Here is a 20,299-nt window from a genome sequence, read left to right as displayed (position 1 = left end):
ACAGGCAACCTAGAGAATGGGAGAAAATTTTGCAATCTATCCATCTGACAAACAGCTAATATCCAGAATCTACATGGAACTTAAAACAATTTACAAGATAAAAACAAACAGCCCCATCAAGAAGTGGGCAAAGGATAAGAATAGACACTTCTCAAAAGAAGACATTTATGCATCCAACAAACATATGAAAAAAAGCTCATCATCACTGGTCATTAGAGAAATGCACGTCAAAACCACAATGAGATACTATCTCATGCCAGTTAGAATGGCAATCATTAAAAAGTCAGGAAACAACAGATGCTGGAGAGGATGTGGAGAAATAGAAACACTTTTACACTGTTGGTGGGAGTGTAAATTTGTTCAACCATTGTGGAAGGCAGTGTGGCAATTCCTCAAGGATCTAGAACCAGAAATACCGTTTGACCCAGCAATCCCATTACTGGGTATATACCCAAAGGATTACAAATCATGCTACTATAGAGACACATGCACACATATGTTTATTGCAGCACTATTTACAATAGCAAAGACTTGGAATCAGCCCAAATGCCCATCAATGATAGACTGGATAAAGAAAATGTGGCACATATATACCATGGAATACTATACAGCCATAAAAAAGGATGAGTTCATTTCCTTCTCTGGGACATGGATGAAGCTGGAAACCATTATTCTCAGCAAACTAACACAGGAACAGAAAACCAAACACCACTGTTCTCACTCACAAGTGGGAGTTGAACAGTGAGAACATATGGACCCAGGGAGAGGAATGTCACACACTGGGGCCTGTCAGCAGTGGGGGGCTAGGGGAGGGATATAATTAGGAGAAATACCTAATGTAGATGATGAGTTGATGGGTGAAGCAAACCACCATGGCATGTGTATACCTATGTAATAAACCTGCACGATCTACACATATATCCCAGAACTTAAAGTATAATATTAAAAAAAGAATCAAGCCTCAGAATCCTCCTTTTTGTAAATACTGCAGGTGATTCCTATGCGCAGTAAAGATTGGCACCTACTACTCTGTTGCCAATCCTGATGTTAGGCTAAAATTCAGATTTAGGGGACAAAGCCCAAGACTCTAGTACCTAGCATCAAGCCATCCTGTCAATATTCTGGCCCTGACTTAGCACCCTGAGTCTGACAATGGGCTTCTGCCTTTTCATTAAATATGGTTTCCATCTGTGTCCCAGTTCAAATAATTGGGATTTTGCCTTATTTTTTAGTGATTCCCTGACTGGAACCTGCCTAAAATTCTGGCCCCTTTCAGAAGGTCAGTTCTACGGTGTCCTGCCTGGGCCTCTGTCCCTGAACTGTTCTTTGGCTGGAGTCTGTCTGCTTAATGACCGGTTTCCCTGATGTTGTCTACCTGCCTTTCCTGTCTGAAACTGAAAATCCCTGTCCCTGGATTTTCCTTTGCTGTGTGCCCTCACCTATTGGACTCATCGGACTATTTTTCTCCTTCCCAAAAATCAAGACTACTCTTTGCCGCCTGTCACCAGAGCCTTCACATGGAACAAACTGGGTGAACTTTTCTTTACATCCACCTGGTTTTGTGTCCCCCAAACCCTCTATGACCTTAATGCATGGGTTGAGTTTTTTTCTGCCTCCTCATTCTATTACAGTCACTTGTCTCAAGATATGACAAGATATAACCAGTCTAAGGTAACTTTCAGCTAGAGTTCTTTCACACTCTGACTTCAGAGTCACCATTTGCCAAGCAAATTTAATGTCATCCAAGTTTCCATGATGGAATTTGTATCATGTTTCTTTAGAATATTTTTCAAGTAAAATGTAGAACAAGCATGCATATATATATATGTTTTTGGCTGTGTGAGCTGGTATTATATGGTGTGAGCTGGTAGGAAAGCACATAGAGAAGTGTAGCAAGAAAGAGATTTATTAATGAGTTCTCCCACATCCCTCCAGGATGGAAGAGACAAAGGTACTGGAAAGGTAAAAGAAGAATGAAGAAAAGACAAGCCACACAAGCTGGTGCCTCAGGGAGTTTTGGTGGAGAATTAAAAAGTAGGTTAACCAACTATCCAAGTTTATCTGGCACAGAAGAGTCTCCTGGGACATGGGACTTTCAGGGCTCAAGCTGGAAAAGTCCCTGGCAAGCCCCAATGAGTTGGTTACTAGAACCTGAAATTGTTTGGAGTTTTGCTGAATCGAAGATTAAGGATGTGAAAGAGTTGTACAGAAAAGAAAAGAAAGTAAGACTTTCTTTAATGTATCTTGTGAAAATATGAAAATATCAGAAATATTTTTATTATTCTTGATTGGGGGGCTGTACTTTGTTGAATGCAACTTTGTCCAGGGACTTTTGTGCTAGCTGCATACATATTAATGAAAGACAATAATATTATCAAATACTTATTGGGAACTTGATATACCATCCACAGATTGAAGTGCTTTGCACAGAATATCTCAATTGTCCTCAAGGCAACCTTAGTAGATAAGTACTGTTATTAGTTACATTTTACAGATAAGGAAATAAAGGCAGGCATTTTAGGCAATTTTTCCTAGAAGAAATCTTGACACAAAATTGACATGTGACAGATGATTAAAGGACTTTCAACTACATTTCAACAATGTACAAGTAGTCAGGGTACATGGGTTAGCTGGTCATGTGGTATCACTGAAATATTTGCATACTTCCACGTGCCTGGGTCACATATTCTGACAAACTTTAGGATCCAGCCATGAAGACCACTGCAGAAGAAATGTTTACTAAAGTAAATGCTTATTAAAGTTAAAAGATTGAGGCATATGAGTCATTTTTTTTTTTTCAGTTGAATATTCAGGTCAGTGAAAATGCAAAGGCATTTTAGGTCACAGGAAACCTGGGATGCATCAGCAGCTCACGTGTAGATTAACCCTGGGACAAGAGGGAGAGGAGAGGGCCTTGTCAGGTTCGGGATGACACTATAGAACATATATGTTTTCAATTTGATCTTCCCTTCATAAAGCTAACATTCATAACATATCAGGCACTGTACATAACCTATCATCTCTTTCAATCCTCACCACCATCTTATAAAATGTAGTTACTGCACATTTAAGCTTACAGATAAGGAAATAGAGGTACAGAGAGATTAAGTAACTTGGCAAGGTCACAAGGCTAGCAAATGGTAAAGCCAAGATCTGAACCCAGGCTTTATCCATTTAGTTACCTCAATTTCCTACTGTAATGTATACGGACTGCAAGAATGTTAAACTTGCAGGAAAACATAGCAACTATTTAGTTAGCCTAACTTCCTCATTGTATTAGTAGGAACTAAAGCTCCAAGGATTGTAAGAGATTTGGGAAGACAGTATTCAACACAAATAACCTGGATTGGATCAGCAGTTTTACAACCTATTCACTCTCTGATTTGTACAGATTATTTAACCTTTCTATACCTCAATTCTGTCATTTGTAAAATGAAGGTAATAATATCTACTTATAAGGGAGATTTCAAGATTAAATTAGACAATGTATGCAAAGCATTTAGTAGAGTTTGTCATATATAGTAAGGGATCAATAGACGAAATTGGTATTAGATTTATTAATAACATTTAATATTAATAACAATATTATTATTATTGCATAACTACCTAGTAATTATTATTACTACTACTATAACTACTATTACATCATCATCATGATCACCATCATATCAGCTCGCAGAGCAGTCAATTGCAAAAGCAGACTTAAAATCTGGTTGCCTAACTCACCATGATGACATATTTTCTTCTCTATTATAAAAACAACATGAAAACTTCAAACCAAAAAAGCATTTAATAAAGACCCTTGGCATTCAGAAGGTTATTCGTAACATGGCCACAAAATTGCAGATAAGAATGCAAAACAATTTAAATGGCATAGAGTACAAAGAAGCAAATTCAATGCCATGCAATCTTGGGCGCTAATGATGTTTCTCTAGAATATTTTCCAAGTAAAATATAGAACAATTATATGTATATGTATTGGGTTTTGGCTTTATTCTTTATTTCTTTTGGCTTCTGGATGTGCACCATGAACACATGGAAGATGGTCAGTCCTTCTGGTTTTGTAGCATGGATTTGAGAATATAAAAACAGAGGCTCCACAAGCTAACCCAACAATGGTCTAACTTTATGGAGATATCCTTCTGTACAAGCCAACAAAATGACAGAACTAAAGCAAGTTGGCTTTCTGAGTACTGAGGCAGCACTTCAACAAACTATCTTGCCTCTTTCTTCTCCCCTACTTGACCAAGTGAAATGTTATGAACATTTGCTCCCATGTGTAAACTTCTCTAATAAGAATTCAGGGAAGAACAGCTTACAACACACTCTTTGTCATATACAAACTGTTCCTCATAGTCATTTTTATTACATAAGTAACATATACTATTAGTATGAAAAATTAGAAAAAATAAGCTAAATTAGTATGAAAAATTAGAAAAAATAAGCTAAAATAAGAAAATTAAAATCATTAATAATCCCACAATATGAAATAACTATTAATATTTTATTGTGTATATTTGCTTTTTCTAAGCATATAAAAATTCATACATAGGTAAATATATCAAATTCTAAAGATACATTATATATAATCCTTTTTCCCATAGCTAAATAAAATTTAAAATTTCTGTATTATACATAATAATTATATCCCCTATCATGGTTTTAAACAGTTGCCTGACATTCCATTATATAGATGTACCATAACTTATTAGTCAAGCCTCTATTAATGGACAGTAGAGTGGCTTCCAATCTTCTTGCTGTTATAAACAACTCATTCTTATAAATACACTTGTTTAGAAACCTTAGTACACTTGTTTAGAAACCTTAGTACACTTGTTTAGTATTTCCTTAGAAATAAAGAATTCCCAGAAATGGAATTACCAAGTCAGGGACTGCAAACTTTTAAAACTTAACATGTACCTTGTATTAAGTAATAGGTATGTATTTGTAATATGTATGCATACATCTTGCCATATTTATCTTCAAAACCAGGTACTGATTTTCATTCCCAGCAGTGGGTAAAACGAGCCTGCCCCACTACCCTTTACGGTTGAGTGAGCCAGCAACTTCCCTGGGCAGTCAAGGCTTCCCACAGAAAAAGTCTATGAAGGCCCTCTACTAGTGCCACCTTTGTGACACAAGGCAAGGACAAGAGACAACACCCAGCTGTCCCATGGATTGGCTAACAGCCGCTGACAACACCCACATGTACTGTGATATCAGAGGCTAGTGAAGGAAAATATCCAAAAATAACAAAGCAACTGAGAATCGCTGGACAATGTCAGAGAGAAAATTATGATTTTTAAATGCATTTGTTTTTCCTTTAACAAATAGGGCAGGGAAGAAAAGGAGCCATCCACATTCAGCAAATAAGAAGACTTGCTCTGAAAAACATTGAAAAAGAGAGAGGAAAGGGAATCATTAGAGATTTGGAAAACCTGTGACAAATTTCCGGGCCAGTAAGAGTAGAATATTAGAATGTCCAAAGGGTGAAACAAAACAAAACAGAAAAGCCTACTTTCTCCTGTGTCTGGGTAGCATTTTCAATCATTTCCGACCAGCCAATTTACAAACTGAAACTTAAATGTCTCTGTGAATGTAAGCAAGGGCAAAGCAAACAGAATGAGCTAGAACACCCTTTCTGCCTCTGCTGCCTTTGCACTGAAGGCAGCTAGTGCCTGCCTCTCACTGGGTCACTCTATCCTTTCCTGGAGCCCACAGAGCTGAAAGAGAAGACTCAGTGAAGGCAGAGCTGAGGAGACACCAGATGTGTATACCATAGGTGAGGATGTAGGTGGAGAGGAGGCAATGAAGTGTAACATACGCTTGGGGCAACAAATAAAGTACTGTCTTCTACATTGCAGGTCATGAGAGAGGAATTTCTTGTTTATCTTGCAGACAGTTGCATAGTGCCTACTGCAGGATTCCCCAGGAGTAACTCATTTAAAGCTAAGACAAATTATCCCTGTTTTCCAATGGGGAAACTGAGGCATGCCAAGATTAAATCTTTTGCCCAAGATAATATAGCTGATAAGTGAAAGAGCTGAGATTCAAACCCAAGGAGCCTGGTTCTAAAATCCACACTCTTCACTGCATTGGTACACTCTCTCTCAGGCCACAGTGACAGAGACAATGTAGGACTGAAGGCCTGAAGACTAAGGTTCAAGTCCCTGGTCCACCTCCAATTATCAGCTCTAAGCTACCTAGGGTAAGTCACATAATTTCTCTAAGCCTCAGATTCCACCTTGGAGAAACAGGCACAATCCAGAGATCAGCTTTGTCCTGATCCTCCCGCTCCAGCCCATGACCCAAACCCATCTGGATGCAGAACTCAACACATCTTTGAGCTCCCTGTCCCATTTTGTTTCTATTGAATTTCAGTCTGCAGTTTCACTCTCTACTCAAGCACCCACTTATTCACACTAAAGCACGCTCATTATTCCTCCTTAAAGAATTCTTTGATGTAAAAACATTGGAACAGTGAAGCTTGTTTTCCCAAGCATTTTTTAGGTGACACAAAAGAGGGAGGGGAAATTCATCACACACTGCAGAAAAAAACTACTTTAAAATTCCCCATACGTATCCCCATCAGTCCCTTCTCTCCATATTGTCAAGAAGAGGAAGGTACTCCCAATGCCATTTCTTTCAGTTCCCAAAACTGTTAACTGTATATTCTTTTGAATGTTTCCCTAGGCATATTAAAGTCTCACTTGTTTCTTGTAAACTGGACATCACTTATTTATTTACAAACAATTTAACAGCTATGATGCTCTAATTAGATCATGCATGTGAAAGTACCTCATACAAATGAAGTGATATATTAATAGAATATATCATTAATATTCACCTGCAAGATGTTACAAGTCAAATAACTTAAAATATTGACTTATCTAAACTTTTTTTTTTTTTTTTTTTTTTATAAAGTCTTGCCCTGTCACCCAGACTGGAGTGCAGTGGCACCATCTAGGCTCACTGCAGCCTCCACCTCCCAGGTTCAAGTGATTCTCCTGCCTCAGCCTCCTGAATAGCTGGGACTATAGGTGCCTGCCACCAGGCCCGGCTAATTTTTGTATTTTTAGTAGAGATGGGGTTTCACCATTTTGACCAGGCTGGTCTCAAACTCCTGGCCTCAAGTAATCCACACACCTCAGCCTCTCAAAGTGCTGGGATTACAGGCATGAGCCACCGCACCCGGCCAGTTTATCTAAACTTATGATTGACAAGTGCATGACAGAGTTATTAGAAGGAACATTTCTATGCATTGGTGATTGATACCAGTTAACACTCTCCCACAAACAATGCCTTCCTGGGAAGCTGCATCACAGCCAGCACAGAGCTGATAAGACAAATTTATGAATCTGTATTCAAGCTCCTCTTTCTTAAAAATGCAAATAGACCCTTCTCTCACAATTTTTTATTTAATCCTACTGGTCTTTCTCTTACTATTTTTTCTTACTTTACAAAAGTTTCAAATATATAGTCTATATTCACTGCCTCCTTTTTTTTTTCCTCAATACCTGCTTCCTCCTGCTCACCTAGGAATATGGACTTTCTCTCTCTCTCTCTCCAATGTCATAATGAAAGGTTGTGGACAACAATGTTTGTAAATCCACAAAAAACTCCCTGTTGTGAAATACAATGGCCATGTCATCCTCCTCATTCTCTGGCGTTGTTGACTAAATTTGACATTTTCAAGGAAACCTAGAGAAAAGTTTGAAGTAAGAGGAGTCTTCCTTAACAACAGACAAAACTAATCAATTTGTTCAATGATCTTTTACTAAAACAATCATAAAGGGAATGTATTTTAATTACTTGCTCTGCCAACTTAGGCAGCATCATGATATGAAGGTGCAGCTAGTCTGTGAAAATTCTTCTAAATTATAAGGCTCACATGTGAAAGAAACTTGATAGAAGTCTTCCCAAATTTGACAGCAACCCTAAAAATGTATGGCATTACCAGTAACAAGCTATAAATCTGAAACAAGCTTTTCTATGTTATTAATAATACATAAATTTAAATCAGCCATGTTAGAGAAAAGACTGAATTCTTTTTGTATTCCCTTTATGAAAAATATATTACAAAAATTGTTGTCTTATGCAGAGGTGATAAAAAAAAAAAAGAACGCAGCCAAAAAGTAGGGTAAAAAGATAATATGGAATTTTGTAAGGCACTGTATTAATAAAAACCATTATGTTATTTTTCTGGAAGTTAAGGTATATATGGCATTTCTCCGATTTTATTAGTTGGCAACTTCTTGTGATTTCTTAATTGTGATATTTACCTTTTATACAATTTTATATTCTTAATTTTATATTTTTAAGGAATGTATTCCAAAATTGTATAAGCTTCAGATCCTTCCAAACCTGCATCCTATTATATACTAGTTCTTCTATCATAGAAATATAGGCTATTAAGTCAAGTGCTCTCCTGGATAATAGAAGTGAGGTGTTATTATCAAACTCTTGCGAATAACAGGATACCTTTCTCACTTCTGCCATCATCCTGGACTCCCTACATTTCTCTGTATATAAATATATTTACAACCATGTAACACGCAGAGAATATAAAGATAAATAGATAATATCCCCACTTCAAGTAGATTAGAGCCCCATGAGGGGAACAAGACATGTAAGTTAATAATTAAGCAACAATCTGATAACTGTTCTAAAGGAGTTAAGAGCACAGAAGGGGAGAAATTGACTGGACCTTAGGAATTCGGGAAACGTGTCACAATAAAGTTAAGAGCTAACCTGGGCATAAAGAAATAAGAGGGAGTATGCCTGGCAGGGGAGGGAGACTGCATTCCTATGGGGAACATCACAGGTTAATTTATGTGAGCAGAACATCAAATCCAGTGCTATGATGCGCCAATTAGATCATGGATGTGAAAGTACCTCATACAAATGAAAGTGATACATTAAAAGAAACGATGCATTATTCTACTAAAGAACATAGTCCAATATGCTGTGCTGGCATACGAAGAACAAACAAAAACAAGCCACTCCCCAAAAGGGAAGAATCACTAGCTTCTCAGAAGAATTCACAAGTAAGCTTATATGTTGCATCCTTTAATGTACCAAACACGTATAAATCTTGAAAATTGTGGGCTCAAGCCTTGGTTTCAAAGAAGCCTGAACACTGAATCCTCCAACACATTTTAGCTGTGTCATCTGGAACAACTGGTAATTTTTACAGCCTCACTTTTTTCGTCTGTAAAATGATCGTATTAGTAGTTATATCAAAAATTTGTCCTGATGATTAGACCAGCCATGCACGGCATAAAATAAAGCTGGCCAAATGTTATTTGTTAATAAGTGAAGCTAACATATCCAAGTTTTTCTAATTTTGAAGATAGATGAGAACTGCACACCTCTTTGTTATCCTGATAATTAAGGGGAGAGTCAGCACCTGTCAGCCAAAAACAATCAAGCTGAAGGCAGGAATGTTCTTTCAAATAGCCAGAGCATTCCGAAGAATGCCAGAAATGCTCTCACATTCTCTATCACATTCCTTTAAGCAAAAATTAATTTAAACAAACAGCCTAAGCATGCCATATTAGAAACGTACACACAGGAAAAAAGGCCAAAAACTCAGTCCCAATGAAAAATAGCCATCTTGTAAGGAAATAAGCACACAATTCTGTATGCCAGAAGACATGTTTTCAAATATATTTCTACAGAAGCCAGTCTTCATGTTGAGGCTCAGTAGGAGCATCACCAGGCCGTGCTACTTCACAATCCTTAGTGGGGAACACTGTCTTAGACAATTGTCCCTGATGCATAGCTTGATCCTCTCCAGCCTTAATAGAGTGGACTCCTTGTTTAATGGTAAAATGTGCGCATTCTGAAGAAGGGACATCAACCTCCTCTATTTAATTAGAGACCGTTATGAAGAAGTGAACCATGTTATGCTTTAGCCCAGTAGGCTCTTCACCCTTACAAAACTGGGAAGGAGCAGATGATACAGCCATATCTTCTCACAGTAAGCCTGCCTCTTGGTTTTTGTGACTGAGGATTCTGAGACGGTCAATATTTGCAGGATGATCTGACAAATGAGGCTGTAATAGCAGTAATCTGTGAGCATGTGCGGGTTTGGGTTTGTAGTTTGTTGGTACTACAATGGTCCGTAATCTACAACCTGAAATATGTATCAATTTCTTAGGCATGTAACAAGTTTTCTCCAGAGCACAAAAACACAAGGATTTATGCTACCAAAAGTGTTTGTAGTCAGACCTGACTCCCTGCTGGCCACGATCATATAAGAATGTACAAATGTGGAACACCTCTGAATTTCTACATTTCTTAGCTTTCTTTTTATTACTAATTTTACTTAACGTACTGTGCCAGAAGATCATAACTACCCTGACCAACAGTTTTTAATAAGACAAACAATAAGCCATGAACACAGAAGGGCCATATTACTTATTGAAGAAGGATTTACATGAAATGAGGGCTGAATTGTTTAACTGGAAGGGCCACCTCTATAGGTCTCCTTACATGAGACTATAATGAAAACCAACAGACGTGAGAGCACAGGATACAGTCCTGAGCAGCCCTTCAGCCACACCTGCATATTTAACTACAACTTCTGAAGACAAGAAGCACTGGCAGACTTAACGGCTTCTCATTACCAAAGCGAACAATTAAATCTGGCCCTCTGAGAACAAGAGATCATAGAACATCTTTAGGGAAAATGTACTTTTTGTGGCCCATCAGAGGATCATTACATAGTGGCACTGAATTAAGCCTTGACCTAAAGTAACACGAGTATGGGAGAGAAAAAATTGCATTTAAGAATGTTACTTTTAACGGGGGACTCGGAGAAAATGTACTTGATAACGGATGTCATTTTCTTGCATCCAACCATACACCTTTATCCTTTGTTGCCCCCCATCTCAATGTTGAAAAAGAAGTCCCCCAAAATGTTTTATTGAGGGAACTGTTAAGGGTTTCTACAATTTCCACAGCCAACTTATTCAGGGCTCCACTGCACCAGTCATGTGTGAATTTGCAGATTTGTGTTAATTTGCAGATCGCTGGGATACTTGACAGTCTGCCTTTATCCTCTCAGTTCTGGTGTCTCTCTCAGATTTGGGATATACCAACAGTCCATATGATTTCATATTTATCTGATGAGAAAAAGTTAGATATGATCATATTAACACTTAAAGCAGTGTTTCCCAGGTAATAACTCTCAGAGAAAATGATAGTATATATTTATACCCAGCAGTAATCAGACATGGTAGTGTGTCTAGAAGTAACCAGCTGCGGAAGGAGAGGAAAGTGAGGGAGGTGAGGGAGAGGAGGGGGTTCCAGGCATCCTAAGTCATGCCCTGCCAACCTGGGCTTCATGGATCAATATCGACCTACACCCAAGAACCCAGAACAGCATCTGCCGGGGAAACACTCCTTTAATGGATATGGATGGTTCAAGCATTTCCTTGGGAACACAAGTAAGATTCTAACATCCTCCATGGTATCATGAGGCTTTATGCGATGAAATAGGGGATTATGAGTCAATATTATTTAGTCTCATAAACAGAAAGGGACCCACAGGATAGGTGGTCCGGTAATCTTCACTATTGCATTCATGTTTTAAATACCAACCAATACAAGAACCTAAGAATGCAAAATTGAGCTATACTACGCATTCGCAAATCAGATACAAACTTATTTACCCTCAACCTGAAAGCAGTCAGGGTGAACCTAACAGTTAAAAGAAATGTATTAAATCTCTACAACCCTTTTCTTCTTTTCCTGGTTTCATTTTTTTTTTTTTTTTCATTGTCATCCGTGATGTAGGTAAAAACAGAAGGTATTTAAAGTGGGCAAATATTCTGTGAATTTTCTTAGTCTAATCATCTTTAAAAATGTAAAAAGTAGTTAACTATGACAGTGTGGTGGAGACAGCAAGAATTAGCCCAAGACTGGATGATTTCCACAGAGAACTTGCAAGCTGGGATACATATATTACCACTTTCTGAGATGCTTACACTAGTGGTTCAGATACTCTGACCTCAGTTAGGCAGAACAAGCTGCATACCATCGTAGCAAGTTTGTAAACAAAAATATCTAAATGGCTTGGAAAGGAAATAACACTAACCATCTGAAACTGCTACTGATAGAAAGCAAGTGTAGAAGTTGAAGATCATATGAGTCACTTTAATAACCATCTTAATAATAATTTTGTCCAAAGCTGCTACTTGCAGCTCTTAAAATGATTAATAATTATTGTTATTCTCTATGATGCAATCACCCACAGGATTATATACATGGTGAACCATGAAGAGAAAAGGTTTTAGAGTAAGGTCCTCAACCATATTGGCAAGCTTTCAATAAATTACCTATGGTGTGTGGGGCACTCTCTAAGGATATAGTGGCTAAGAAGTCGAGTAGAATACTACTACCAAAGACTCCAATTGTATTTTCTTGCTGAGAAAAATGGGGTCCAGTGGACTTGTAGCCATTAAAAGTAGCCATTTGTATACACTTCACAAAATTATATTAATACCTGTATGACGATATCTCTCCAATATCTCTATGTTAGGAATCTATGATTCATTTACATTTTCTTACAATACTAATATTTTATATGATTCTGTAGAATATTGCTTTAATAGAACTACAGGTTGGGTTGAGAGCAAGATGACTTAATTGCATGATTACAGGGCCATCATTCACATAGCATTAATACGAACACTATCTGCTAGAGTTGGGTAGCAAGTGGACCCTGTAGGAAAAGAAAAGATGAAGAAAAGAGAGCAGAGAAAGTACAAAAGGAGTTACTAAAGAAACATCCTTCTAAGTAAATTTTCACTTATAAGATGTTTTATCAATGAGGGGTGTTAGAAGACAAAAAAGTATATTTTTAAAATGAGAATGATTGAGCCATTGATTTGAAAAGCAAAAGTCCACAATGAGAGAGAGAAAGTTTATAAGCACAGGAAAGACACTAGAGCTGCCTAGTTGTGACTCTAGGTTCCTCAATCAATTAGAATAAGAAAAGCTCCTCTTATTCCTAATGTTCTCCACCAAAGACCCAGCAGAAGACAAAGCCTTAACCAAAGGACATTCACCAGAATTACCACCAAAATGGGCAGGAACTGAAGAGAGAAAAGATAGGAGAGGAGTATCAGAGGGAGAAGGAAGGCATCCAAACTAAAATATATTGACTTGTTTTAGGTTCTGAAAAATGTAAACGGTAAGAGACTTAATAGAATGATGGAAGAAAGCCAAAGTGAACAAGTCCTCTGAGGGAAGCAATAGAAAGAAGTCCATCCCACACACAGCACATTCTATCATGTCTCTCTGCAGCAAAAGAAGTGTCTGCTCGACCTGCCTAATGTGCTACTTAACAACAATGCTGCCATCAACAGCCACCTTTGCTATCAGCAGCTGCAGAGGGATGCTTAATGACTATATTCTACTGTACTCTACTAAACACGGCATATAGATGACTTTCCTTCATCCTTCAAGCACCCTTATGAACAACATCCTATTATTATCTCTGTTTTCACAAAAGAGGAAACCAAGTCTTAGAAAGTTGGAGTAACATTTACAACTTTTTGTTGGCTGTTTAGAGTTGTAAGATTCTTCACCCACTTATAGATTAAAATTATAGATTAAATTATAGATTACAATTAACCTCCATCCTGCCTCATTGAAGTTGATGGAATTCTGCACTCCTCCACCTGCATAGTGATACTAGCATACAAGCTTTTACAAAACAATGCATTTTCTTATCTGTTTCATTGAACATGATCTTATAATCAACATATTGCAACATAGCCCCCATGTTGATGATCCAGACAATTGCACCACCAACGATCAAGTTTCATTTTTAATAAAACTTCACTAATATCCCCAGTAACAATAAAACTTCTAGGTTAACAATAAGACAATATTTCAGTTGACTTTAGGGGGCCATCATTTGAATATACCCACCTAATTATGTAGTCAAATTATTTGCCCTTGAGTGACTCTAAGAAATTCCTTACTTTGTGTAGAACACTTACAATTAGAAATAGATTTCTATGCAGATTACATTCCCTATTTGGTGCCTCATTCAATTACTGGATAATAAATGTGATTTTCTAGGCATACTATGCATCATAACAGTTGAAGCAAACATAAAGCAATGTAATGTGTTACCATACATATATAAAAACAACTTACATAATAGTCAAAAACACTATGAACAAGGTTTATTGAAGTTGTAGGAACAGACTAAATGCTCAGAAAGTTGTTTCTTGCCAGATTTGTAAGGCATTTGAAGTATCAGAGAAAATCAGCTATATTAAAGTTTTAAACACTTCTTTAAGTGGTTAATGAATTTAATTTATAAATGAGGTTGTTTGGAAACATGGAATCAAATTTACAAACATCATATGAAGTCATTGTCAGTGGGCAGGATGCTTCCTAAAGCTCTTGTATAGGACATTTCAGTTGGATTAATGTTTTTTATTGACTTACAGGATTAACAAATTTATTCATTTCTTTATTCCAGGATTACATATTAGTCCCCTAACCAAGAAGAACAGAATGATCATATTAGTCTATAACCACCAATGCTAACATTTCAGCTTATCAATAGAGATTCTGCATTCTATTTCCAAGTGTGATTCTTCTTAGGCTACAGTTAATTGAGGTAAACCTACTTTTATAGTAATGGGATTGTAATCATTCCAATATTAATTTTTCACAATATTTAATTCACACTTGAATTACCTGTGAGTCTGGTAATAGACCAAATTATGTGCAATGATACATGAGTTCTTTATTTTTTTCACAATGTTTAATTCACACCTGAATTACATGTGAGTTTAGTAATAGACCAAATTATGTGCAATGGTACATGAGTTCTTAGACTATAAAGTTTTGAATGCATCAATTTAAATCTAACTTCACTTTATCTCATTTTATCCCAATATAAAAGTTTTTCATGTTTTCCTTTATTCTATCCTACCAGTTTCTCTCCTATGTAGTATAATATTTTCTTATTAACATTAATATACTATCATATATTGTCATACCAAATTGTTATTTAAATTCATATTTAAAGCTTTAGTAACTTCGATTTTAAAAATAAACTTCAATCTTATCCAAGTATATTATAAAATAATACCTACTGGTGGGGAATTTTACTAACATCACTACTTTCTAATTCAGAAAGAATTAGAGACCAAGTTTGAAAGGTCTTTACATAAATAAAATTATTTCCCTCAAAGTAGAAATATAAAATAATGCAACCCAATTAATGTCAAGTTAAATATACTATATAAAATTTAAATTTTAAATTATTAGAGAAATAGATTAAATTTAATTATTTTATGTATTTCTTGATAGAAATAGAAATGATCTATATTTTGATCAATATTTTTGATCTAATGTCATAAATACATCAAAGAATTTAAGAGTAACAATGCCTATAGATTTATTTTGTCAAGATTCTGAAATTGGCTATTTAGAAAAACAACAGCATATTTGTATTACAAGAGACTTCTTCAAGCATAATATGTATGTATTATAAGTACAAATCTTTTATTATCAGTTCAGATGGCGGTATAACAAGGCATTTTAAAAATAAAGACAAAAATTAAAAATCAGAAAATTATAGACATCGAAAATATTAGCTTTTTTTGCTCTAGGGCAAAGCCAGAATTTTTTCTTAGATTAAAATATAACATTCTTGATCCGTATGCATTCTTTTGAAAATACTTGTTCATCACTAAGCAAACACATTATTTTTTTAAAATTTACTAGTCACGTGTACATATACACACTAAATGTGTCCAGAGATATTTTTCTTTATTGCACACAAGGAAATCTCCAAACTAAAATTTTTAAACTTTCCATGTTTATAAAATGCATTTTAAATCTTAACTTTGAACTAACATATTTGATATATAAGTCCCAAAAGCTGAGTTTATAAACTTCATAGAAAAAAATATCACCATCAAAATTGAAGTTTTTAAAAAATTGATATTTAAACACAGGGGCAATTAAGCATGTTATTTACTTCTTAGTGAGCTGGTTAGAATTATTTTTATTATAAAATTATTTCAATAACTTTGAAATGACACTGTTATTGATTTGTAGTTTAGTTTGCTGGTTGGAATTGCCCTTGGGATAGAGAAAAATGATCACTTGTTAGTAATTAGTAGGCATACTCATACACATTCACATATGTCAATTCTTTCTTGAGGGAACAAACATTTATGTTTTCTAACAAATTCATATATACATTTAAATGCTTTTATTTTCTTGTTTAGAAGGTACCTACCACACACAGATGAAATTTGAGACTCTGATCTCTTTCATCACAAGGTTTTCCTTTGGTGATCTCATCTGCTTGGTCAAATCACAGAGTTGAATTCTAGAGCTTTAAAGTTTATGTCATACTCTTGTCACAAGGTACTAGTTTAAAAGAAACAAAAATGCTATTTACAGTTAAAGCGATGTATATTCGGATCCATATTATAGCAAGATTGGGTAGATATTTACTAATCTTATGATCCTTTTCTCCAAAAAGAAAGGAAAAATAAAACTCCCAGTGTTTTCTGCAGTTGGGTTAATTACAGGTACCTGGGTTCTGGCCAGTGGTATGTAGAAGGAAGTGATATACTATTTTCATGCCTATTTCATAAAATTAAATGCATGGTCATCCATAAAGGCAACAATGGAGACTATGCAATGAAAATGGCAGCATAGCAAGATGAAGGAGAGCAACTTCAACTACATTGGACAGGGAAGTAAACCTTAATTTACTAAGCCACTGAGAGTCCCAAGCTTGTTTATCACTGCACCACAACTTAACCCAACCTGACTAATATACTGGCAGTGGATACTGTATCATGAAACTTTTAGGATGTGTCAGAGCATCAGGCAGCAAAGAAGCTAATATCACAGGCTGGAAATATGGTGATCTAAGTTGCAGTGAGAAACAGGTTGTAAAACTATTATCAATGATAACTTAATAGACAAGACTACAGCCTACTGCGTCAGAGGCTCTAGAGGAAGAAAATGGAAAGATGTCATATCCATAGTGTATCTTGGCTAATATAGGCTGCATTTGGCAAGGCATTACATAAAAAAGATATGCTCAGGAAAGATTTGGCTAGTTTGGAACACTAAATTATCTCAGGAGTCACATTTCATTGAAATAGCAGTATTTCTGAATTTTCACAGGGCTATCATATCTTTAACATTAAGCAGAATGACAGTCTAACTAAAGTCCAATAGTCAAACATATTTCAGGCCCTCTGTCTTTGAGCCAAGCCTATACATTTTAAGTGGTGGAGGGACAGAGAGGGGCGTGGGGAATGAGAAAGGAATTAACGTGGCTGTTACACCAGGATTTCTGAAAATCTTTTTTGAATGAGTGGGTTAGAGACTATTTATACTCCAGCTAACAATGCAGTTTGGTTTTTTAAATAGTGTTATCACCTCTCCTAAATTTTAAAGAAATACTTTTGAAAAATTAATGAATTTTCCTATCTACAAGGAAAATAGGAAAGATCATTATTTAACAACTTTCTTCTTAAGACAGAAAGTACATAAATCTAAACACAGTATTCAAATTCAGTTGACAGACCAACTATAGATCTTGGGTGGAGGGATTGGAGAGTGTGATCTGGTACTAATTTCAGTGAACTGAATTTAATTTTCTAGTTTGGGAGGGAATGCATGAGAGTCATTGTTTAACATATTCCAGTTAGGACTAAAAAATCTCCATAAAAGAAACCTTATGGGGAATTTATGAGCTTTGTTGTATGCCAAGTTCTAAAAAGAGTGAGCTTGGACTTGGTGACCATAGAGTAGAGTTTACTTCTTGTCCAAGGAACAGTTTTGGTCACCATCTGGACCACATGAAAAGTATCGAGAACCTGGTTGGGGCAGAGCCAAACAAATCATGTAGGTGCCATCTGGCAATGCTAGAATCCAGGAAAAGGGTAGAATGCCATGGACCAGTCCTCAAGAGACTACCAAGCTAGAGAAACACTTAGTGAGTTAATAGGGGAGGAGAACTACTGGAATAAGAATCAGGAGTTTTGGGCTCTGAAATGAACTCTTCCACCTACCAGATATGTGACTTTGGAAGCAAGTCACTCCCCCATTTTGGACCTCAGTCTCCTAGTCTATAGAATGACAGAGTTGGACTTAATTAGGGACTACCAACTCAAATACCTAAAGGATCCAGCAGGTAGTTTAATGGGGAGACCCAGCAGCGTAAGGATTGCAGTTAAGTGAAGAATGCATGCCCTTCCAAAGGGTCATGTCCTATTCATCTCCAGCTAATTAAATGGTATGTGCCTAGTACGGGCCCAGAAGTGCCAAATTTCCAACTTTTTTAGGAGAAGCTAGAAGTTAAAGATTTATATGTAACATCTTCCCATTTCTAAATGTTCACAACTAATTCAATTTTTTAAGCACTCTATTGGCCAAGTAAAAAATATCCACTGGTGTAATGCAGCCTGAAGATCACATTTGTCCCCCAGGCAGTCAGATAATTGTCTCTGAATTAAATAATTTCTAAGGCTTCTTCCATCTTTGGAGATAAATTTAAGCTAATTGCCTGATAAATGACATTTTGTTTCCTCTATTTGTAATCTATTTCATTCTTTTCTCCTGTTTACAAAATGTTTGGGAATGAACTCCCATACACACTCCTTGGCCCCTGAAGATTTGGTCTCATCTCCCACTCCACTGAAACTGTGTTCCTGATGTTATCCATCATCTCCTGACCACAAACACAAAAGGCAATTGCCTTGCCTTCATTCTTTACCAATTTGTTGCAACTCAAAACTGTTAACAATGCCTCTTCTTGAAATCCAGTCTCTGCTGGTTTTCCACATGTTTCTAATCACCTTGTCCCAGATTCCTTTTCTGCCTCTTCTTTCTTCCTAAATGTAAATGTGGGTGTTCCCCAAGGCTTAAAAGTCCAGGCTTCTCTTCTTTTTAAGCACTTATCCTGAAACCTCATGTATTCAGCTTTAAACATCATTAAATTCATTTATGTACACAAATATCTCCTCTCCTGATCAATCTCCTAAGCTCAAACTACCCATCTCCAATGGCCATTTGAACATTTCTTCCTGGACTGTCTTGCTTATTCTTTAAGTGTGACACGCTCCAAATGTATTTATTATTTTCTCCACAACGTCTTCTCCCTTATGTTCCTCTTGCTACTAAACTTCTCCCACCAATCCTCCAGTTACTCTGAGTTAAAATCTTAGTTATCTTTGCATCACCTCATCCACCTCCACATTAAATGATCTATTCACAGTATTGGTAATATTCACCTTTGAAGGTCTTGTATCCACCTTTTCAGGGTTGGATAAAACAGTTGCATCCTTCTTACTTCCTCACCTCATTCCAAACTTGACGCTGCCACCATGTTATTACTTGCATTATGTTATATTCTCATTTTCATTGTCCCATGAGGTCAATACCAACTTCATCTGGCATTCAAAGCCCACTAACTCTTGGCCCTTGGCCATCTCCCCCACCAGCTCTCTCAATACAGATCTTCTGCTCCAGCCAAATCAGCACAATCATTGTTTTCCAAAGTCTACATTTTGATTGTGCTTAGAATATCCTTCCCTATAATTTCTACGTGTTCAAATCCTACCAATTCTTTGAGGCTCAGCTCAACTTGATCTTCTTCAAAAAAACTTTCTAAATCATTACCTAGGCCAAAGTAATCTCTTTTTTATTGGAACTCAAGCAAATATTTTTTAGTACTGCTTCTTTAACTAGAAATCACAAAGAAATCCCAGATGCTAACTTCTAAAACTTTGTTATTTCCCTCAAATATGTAGGTCTAAAATTAGTTTTATGTATAGTATGAAGTAGGATCCCAATTTACTCCTTTTTGAGGTGAATATGTAACTTTTCCTAGTAGCTTTTATATTTCCCATTTTCCCATTATCCTGCAGTGCCAGCTTTGTCATAAATCAAGGATTCATATACATGAGAGCTGAATTTTTGGCTCTCAATTATTTCATTGGCCTATTTGGCGATTCTTGCACCAATTCCATGTTGGCTCCATCAATATAGCTTTTATACTTGATAACCAATAGAGATCATATTCTCATTTTGTTTTTCTCTTTAAGAGTGTCTGCCTATTCTCAGCCATTTGCATTTCCATATAAATTTTAATGTCAGCTTATCAAGTACCATGCCTCCCTCCCAAAAAAAAAAAATTCAGCTAGGATTTTGATTGGTATTAAATCTTTAAATTTTAGATCAGTTTATCAATTTGTCTCTTACTCATCTGTTTTCTTTCTTTTTGGGGGGG

The sequence above is a fragment of the Piliocolobus tephrosceles genome, chromosome 3, assembly GCF_002776525.5.
Source record: "Piliocolobus tephrosceles isolate RC106 chromosome 3, ASM277652v3, whole genome shotgun sequence".
Classification (NCBI taxonomy): domain Eukaryota; kingdom Metazoa; phylum Chordata; class Mammalia; order Primates; family Cercopithecidae; genus Piliocolobus; species Piliocolobus tephrosceles.
Note: the sequence above shows the minus strand (reverse complement) of the source record.